The sequence below is a fragment of the Vicia villosa genome, unplaced genomic scaffold (genome assembly GCF_029867415.1).
Source record: "Vicia villosa cultivar HV-30 ecotype Madison, WI unplaced genomic scaffold, Vvil1.0 ctg.002744F_1_1, whole genome shotgun sequence".
Lineage (NCBI taxonomy): Eukaryota > Viridiplantae > Streptophyta > Magnoliopsida > Fabales > Fabaceae > Vicia > Vicia villosa.
The window spans coordinates 302,081-309,707 of NW_026706018.1; the positions used below are offsets into that span (position 1 = coordinate 302,081).

The 7,627-nt window shown below is 25.3% G+C and overlaps 1 long non-coding RNA gene across 1 annotated transcript; it reads left to right on the forward strand.

Moving 5' to 3' along the window:
* Positions 1-5,819: 5,819 nt before the first annotated feature.
* On the forward strand, positions 5,820-6,374 carry LOC131639717 (uncharacterized). Its single transcript, XR_009295026.1, has 2 exons — positions 5,820-6,034; positions 6,160-6,374. It is a non-coding gene; the product is annotated as an uncharacterized LOC131639717 (long non-coding RNA).
* Positions 6,375-7,627: the final 1,253 nt, after the last annotated feature.

A 7,627-nucleotide genomic window follows, 5' to 3' on the forward strand; every position in this document is an offset into this window, starting at 1 on the left:
CCATGAAGTTGTTTTTCCACGATCAACCAAGTTGCAAAACTCAAGTCATTCCTCTACAAATCTATTTTGTAGCCTATATTACCTCCAAATATCTTCATAATGTGATCTTTACACAAATATTCCATGCATTACACAAGTGTTAGAGGTATTGTCCCAGCAACATACCATTTATGGATCAAATTGCAAAAAGTTTCATATCCAAACACATAAAGAATGCACTTTTCCACCAAACGTTGCTTTAGGCATGGTGATTGAGATTTTAAGCTTGCAAATACGCCACAAAAAATGAAAGCATTTCAAGTTATGAAGCCATGAAGTTGCTGACTTTTTTCAACACTTAGAAAAATTTCACAAGGCATCATTGTTCCTTAAAAGTGCATGACTTTGAGGCTATTTTCAACAAAGGTCCCTTATGAATTTGTGAAAAATATAAACACAAAAGTTGTAGAGGATGTTTAGGGCTTTCCAAAAAGTCCAATAGCATGAATTTATCACATGTCAGCTAGGAGATTTGAATTTATGAAGATGGCACCATGAAGTTGTTTTTCCACGATCAACCAAGTTGCAAAACTCAAGTCATTCCTCTACAAATCTATTTTGTAGCCTATATTACCTCCAAATATCTTCATAATGTGATCTTTACACAAATATTCCATGCATTACACAAGTGTTAGAGGTATTGTCCCAGCAACATACCATTTATGGATCAAATTGCAAAAAGTTTCATATCCAAACACATAAAGAATGCACTTTTCCACCAAACGTTGCTTTAGGCATGGTGATTGAGATTTTAAGCTTGCAAATACGCCACAAAAAATGAAAGCATTTCAAGTTATGAAGCCATGAAGTTGCTGACTTTTTTCAACACTTAGAAAAATTTCACAAGGCATCATTGTTCCTTAAAAGTGCATGACTTTGAGGCTATTTTCAACAAAGGTCCCTTATGAATTTGTGAAAAATATAAACACAAAAGTTGTAGAGGATGTTTAGGGCTTTCCAAAAAGTCCAATAGCATGAATTTATCACATGTCAGCTAGGAGATTTGAATTTATGAAGATGGCACCATGAAGTTGTTTTTCCACGATCAACCAAGTTGCAAAACTCAAGTCATTCCTCTACAAATCTATTTTGTAGCCTATATTACCTCCAAATATCTTCATAATGTGATCTTTACACAAATATTCCATGCATTACACAAGTGTTAGAGGTATTGTCCCAGCAACATACCATTTATGGATCAAATTGCAAAAAGTTTCATATCCAAACACATAAAGAATGCACTTTTCCACCAAACGTTGCTTTAGGCATGGTGATTGAGATTTTAAGCTTGCAAATATGCCACAAAAATTCTGATTACACTCCACAAAAGCATGACCAGAGATTGTAAAGGATTTGAACACAATGGATGTTCATAAAACTCAACATTGAACCACTTGAACAAAACGACTAAAATCTCCAAACTTGATCTCCTTCACTCAAGAATTATTTCTTTTTATTATTCAAACACTTCACATACATCATATAGAATCTATCGTAACCCTTACATTACACCTATAACATCTCCACCACCAACATTTATCTTCATCTACCATATTTGCATATTGAGTTGGGCAGAGAAATTAGGCACGATTAGAAGCAAAGTAAGCACATCAATAGCACCAAGGAGGTTCAAGGAAGCTCATATGACAATTCATTTGTATATGGAACATCATTCAAAGGGATTGCATACTCACTCCGTTTGGTAAAAATCTTGAACTTGAAACTCTTATTTAAGCCATCATTTGTGGTAATTTTTTATTCATCATTGTTAATATGACTGATGTGATATGAAATCCTATGAAAATAGACATTGATTGTTGCTACGTGACACTTAATTTCATTTTTGAAGTTTTAGGTTTTTTCGGTTTTCGGTCAAAATTCATGTGATACGGTTAAAATAAATTAATTTTAAGCACATGGTTGGGTTCCTAGTGAAATTCTAAGTAACTTTGATCTTTACACTTTTGCATTTGGTTGAAAAATGAGAGAGTTGTCATTTTTGAAAGTTTGAGTTTTTGAAGAAGATGTTGTCCAAAGGCTGAAAATTGCATTTTTTGAAGGAGAAATCAATTCCCTCAAGCAGTGAATCGATTTCCCGAAGCCAACTTTGAAACAAATTAATTGTTTTTTATCCATTTTCTCTCAGTTGTTACTATAAGCAAATTAACCCCTTTTGAGCTGATTTTTTGTACACTTGTTAATCATGTGATATATTTTGTGAATTGATTTTAAAATCCAAAAAAATATTATTATTGGATCACCTTTTAATTAAATAAAAAATACTACTTTTATGCCTTTTAAAAGGCCTTTTAATCAAACGTTTCCTTCAACAAATTTGTTTAATTTTAAACTTGTGTGAACCAATTAGGGTTAAAATGCGTCTCTCTTAAAGATGATAACATGATCCCCATAGTTGTCAATTTAAGGTTTATTCAACTTCTAAAATAAATAGGTTTAGTGTATATAATTAAAACCCTAATTTCAAGATCCTTTGATCTTTTAATCTTAATGTAAATACCATGTTAATATAACTTGTTGCCATGATCATACCTTGTTATTTGTTTGTATATATATTTGTTTGTATATATATTTGTTTGTTTACATACTTGTATCATATACCTTGGTTATGTTATTATCTTTGTATATATACATTGTCTACTAACCCCACATACATGAAATATTCATCAAAAATCACATCATATTTATACATACATGATATGATTGACTTTGAGATATGTCATCTCTTTATTTATCAAAACTTTTATCCTTGAGTTTATATACAATGATATCCTAACTCATCTTTGTGTCCATGATACACATATCATGTCTCACCCACCACTTGAGATGGTTATCCTTATATGCTTGCTTGAGATGTATAATTCTTCATTGGTACTAAAAATCCAAAGGAATGAGATAGTATTCACTAAAATTGTCAAGGAACTCACTGCCTTTTTCTCCTCTTTTACTTTGTGTTTCGTATTGTTAAAGCTTAACACTTTCTCTCTCTTTTAAAAATGGATTTGTATTGGTAAAGTTCAACCTCTTTTAAATCAAACATTGGTTTTGTATTGTTATAGCTCAACCACCACTCTTTTAAATTATATTTACCTTATATTGTGATGCTATAGATATAAGCCATAATATTTTCAAAAACATGTTAGTATTGTGGGAAAAAAATTGAATAATCAACTTATAGAAAAAAAAACTAAACAAACTCATATTTTAAAAAAATTATCCCACTAACGTTTGGGAATGTTTGACACGTAGGCGCCATCCCACATGTCGCCTCCTATTTTTTTTAAAAAAATTTCAATTACATGTGGACTTAATATTACCTGCGAATTTACCTGCGAATTTATCTACGGTTTTAGTCTGCATGTAAATCTGCAGTAAAAGAAAAAACTAAAAGAAAAAAAAATAGAAGACGCCATGTGGGATGACCCCTACGTGTAAAACATTCTCCAACATAGTGGATTTTTTTTTTGAAATATGAGTTTGTTGGGTATTTCTTTTTAAAAAGTTGGTTATTAAAAAAAATTCTTCTAATATTCTTATAATCATAGTAAATAGAAAATACTTTCACAATGATTTTTTTTAGTAACATTTTTAAATAATGAGCAGAATAAATACTATGTTCATATTTTTTATATAAAGAAAATAAATTTTCCGAAAAACATTAACAGTAGTAAATAGAAAGTAAATTTTTAAATAATGAGCAGAATAAATTTTTAAATAATGATATTGGAATATTGGAATCTAACGCATAATATTTTAAAAAACATGTTAGTATTATTATAATATTCTATTAATCATAGTAAATAGAAAGTATTTTCACAAAGATTTTTTTTAATGAAACTTTTAAATAATTTGTTCATATTTTTTATATAAAAATAATAAAATTTTCAAAAACATTAACAGTAGTAAGATATAATAATGATGATCATATTGGAATATAAGGGCTAATATTTCTGATATTTATATAATCTTTTGATCCATGTAAGTTAGCGTGTTTTTGGTTTTCGTTCCTGTATTTTTTTTAGAATAAAGTTTTTAAATATTAAATTTCTTTTGAATTTAGTCCCTAAAACTAAAATATGTAGGAAAATTTGCAGGTTTCATGCAGATTTTAACTTTAAGGGTTAAAAACAAAAAAAACTTTAACATTGAGGGATCATTTCTAACTTACTGGAACCAACAGACTATTTAGACTATTTAAGTCTATTGCCAAAAAAATTCCAGTATTGTTATAATATTCTAATAACGCATAGTAAATACAAAGTATTTTCGCAATGATTTTTTTATGAAAATTTTATATAACCAGTATAATAATAATTAATATGTTTGTGTTATATATATATATATATATATATATATATATATATATATATATATATATATATATATATTTAAAACAATAAAAATGATTTTAAATATATCAAAAGCATTTATATTTATAGTTTCTATATCCAAAAATATCATATAATTAATTATTAATTTTAATCCTTAATATATAACAATATTTGTTGCATATTGAAAATATTATAATGGCTAAATACAAATATGTTTATTAATAATATTTTACTAGTAGTTTTAATTAATATATAATTATATTAATCTTTATGTTTTAAGTAAATCTAATATATTTATATTATATTAGAAGTAAAATTTTTGTGGAATGAAATAAATTATTTTTAACAGATTATTATACTTTCAAAAGTATCAAATATTTTATTCATCACCATCTAACTTATTAATATTTGTTACTTGAGAAATAAAATATTTAATTATTTTTTTAGATGATAATAATTGATTAAAAATAATTTATATATGTTTTCGTGAATATTTTATCAATTGATTTATAATTATTTTATTTTTTAATAAAATGATGATAAATATTTACATATTAAATTTTAAATAACAAATGACATCTCTATAATCACAAGTATTCATCAAATTAAAATAATAATATATTTTATGGCTGACATTTTTCATTTAAAAAACTATATAAATATGCATCATATTTAAAATAATCATATTTTAATATAAAAATATTTACTTCTAATATTATATATATTTGATTTATTTAAAACATATCGATTAATATAATTATATATTAATTTAAATTCCTAGTAAAATCATATTAATAAAATTATTTGTAGTATTTAGTTATTATAATCTTTTCGGTTGACAAAAAATGAGATTATTGTATATTAATATTTAGAATTAGTAAATAATAATATATTTTTTTGTGGACACAAAAACTATAGATATAATCTCTTTTGACTAACATATAATCATTTTAATTTTTTATACCAAAATAGTACATGAATATTTTAATTTTAATAGTAAATTTGATTAATATATGATTATATTAATAATTTTGATTAATATATGATAATTTTAATTTTTCAGTACAACAATAATAAATATTAACATTTTATTAATTAAAATAGAAATATCATATATATAAATTATTTCTAATTGATTATTATTATCTTTAAAAAGTATCAAATATTTTGTTTTTTTATGGAATCAAAATTGAATGGACAAGATTAATTGTTCTCATTTCTTACGATAATCCAGTTTTTTCGCTTGATATATATATATATATATATATATATATATATATATATATATATATATATATATATATATATATATATATATATATATATATATATATATATATATATTATATATATATATATATATATATATATATATATATATATATTTGTTTGTTTGTTTTTCTTTTTATGTATTCACCTTAAATATTCATTTGAATTTTCTTTGTTCATCATTATAAAAATAATTTTACCTTAAATATAAATTCCTTTTTTTCTTTTTCTATATTTAGGTCACAAGTTTTATTTATAACAACCATGTTAGTCTTGCATCAATAGCACACAAATAAAGTACAAAGTGAAATTCTCCCCAATGGCTTATCAATCTCGAGTTTGGTGGATATTGTTCGTTGCTTTTGTTTTGCTTTCAGGTAATAAGAACATGTTTTTTTATATCTTCCGTTTCATGTTTTTTTAGTATTAATTAACCATGATTATGTTGTGGGGGTAATTTGAAATCATAGTATAAACCTTAAACTTTATTTCCATATCGCAGGATTCACAACCAGTGTTGATCCTGATCCTCCAGGAGTTACGTGCACCAACCAGGCATGCACATATGATCACGAATGTGATGCTTTTTGTAAATTTTTTCACAATAAAGGTGGTGGATGTCTAGATACCGAACCTCGGCGTTGTTGTTGTCGTGACTAATGTAATTGTACTCTTCAATACGTCTTTATGAATAAAAATGATTTATCATCAGTGGAAGGTACATTCGCCAAATTTTTGTGATAAATAGAGAAATATTTTTCTAATTTAAAAGTCTTTTTAAGTGTTTCTCGCAAGCTTTTATCTTATTTTACCTATATGTTTAAAAATTGGTATGGTTTTTATTTTTATGACATAGTTTTATTTAGATTTAACACTACTATGAAGATTGTCTAAACGACATGTCTCATGTAAACTTTCAATTTGATGTTAATCAATGAAAAATTGTATGTTTGCTCTTATTTTTTATGGTCTAATGTATATCTTTGCGAATGTAAAAATAGTAATAAATATTACTTGTATATCGAAAGAATATCTCCGATATCTGATAAAAAAATGATCCGATTAATATGAGACCACAAAAGTGTCTTTGTTTTAATTGAGATAAACTCATTTTTAAAAGAGGAAAAATATATTTACTCCAAGAGTAAGTGTTGAAGACTTACTCCAAATTTTAATCATTGATTATCATTAATTTAACGACTTTGATTAAGTTTTGAAATGCATAATATTCCCAAGAGAAAAAGTTTTAAAATGTGCATTGCCATTTTTTGTGAAGGTTTTTATATCTTTGTACTCTTTTATTATATTTTGTTCTCGCATTATACATAGCAAATTTTAAGCTCTTTATATAGTACTCATTTAAAAAAAAATTATTTTAAAAATTATAATTTAATTATTTAATAAATTATAATTTATAGACCATAATTAAAGAAAAGTATATATTGATGTATATTTAAATAGAAAACTCGTATATTACACGACTACTCAAGGCAAATAATAGAAAACGATACAATTATTATGTGAAGAAAATAAGTGACAGTGACCTATTTTTTACTTTTTTTTCTTTAATGTATAGAAGTAAGAATTAATTGATATTATAGGTTTCTTTTATTGCATGACTAATAATGGAACTATATTGAAGTTGGGAAGTAATAATGGATTTCCTTCTTTAGAAATATGGTTGGAATTATCATTTTTTGAATGATAGTAGTTGAATATATCAATCTTTTATTCTTTTGGTAATTTTTATTCAACAAGTAAGTAACTGTGGGACACAATTTTGAAGCTAAGCTTTTAGGAGAACAAACTTTAACTCAATAGGGTTTAGATTATTAACAACACATTATATTCCTAATGGAATGAATATATGTACACAAATATTTTGGACCGACTCAAATATATTTGAGACCGATTCAAATATTTTTGATTTATTTATATAATAAAGACAAAAAATACGAGTTACACTAATG